Source organism: Rhea americana, unplaced genomic scaffold, assembly GCF_003343005.1.
Source record: "Rhea americana isolate MKP2758 unplaced genomic scaffold, rheAme1 scaffold_77, whole genome shotgun sequence".
Lineage (NCBI taxonomy): Eukaryota > Metazoa > Chordata > Aves > Rheiformes > Rheidae > Rhea > Rhea americana.
Window position 1 is genome coordinate 3,905,073 of NW_028186945.1, and position 421 is coordinate 3,905,493.

Below are 421 nucleotides of genomic sequence, written 5' to 3' on the forward strand. Positions count from 1 at the left end.
CGGCGCCCCGCATCTCCGCAACCGGGGGCGGGCGGAGCGGGGGAGCGCGGCCCCCGGTGCCTGCGGGGACGCGCGGCCGCAGCCCGCCGCCAGCCGCCGCACGCCGGGATCCTGATGCCAGCGCCGGTGCAGCAGCTCGCTCTGCCTCCTCGGGGAAATGCGTCGGTGCCCGCCGCGCTGCCGGCGGGGGTGCTAAGGGGAGCGGCGGCGTGGAGCTCTGCGCGCACCGCCAGCCCCATCCCGCTCCGCCTCTGAGGCGCTCGGCGGCCGCGCAGTCCCCGGCGAGAGGCGCCGCAGCCAGCCCCGCGCGGAGAAGCCCGGAGCCGCCACCTCTCCCCGCAGGAGGGGACCCGCCCGCCGGAGCCGCAGCCGCTACCTGCGGGCGCCGAGCGGGGCCGGCGGCCATGGGAGCGTGGCCCGC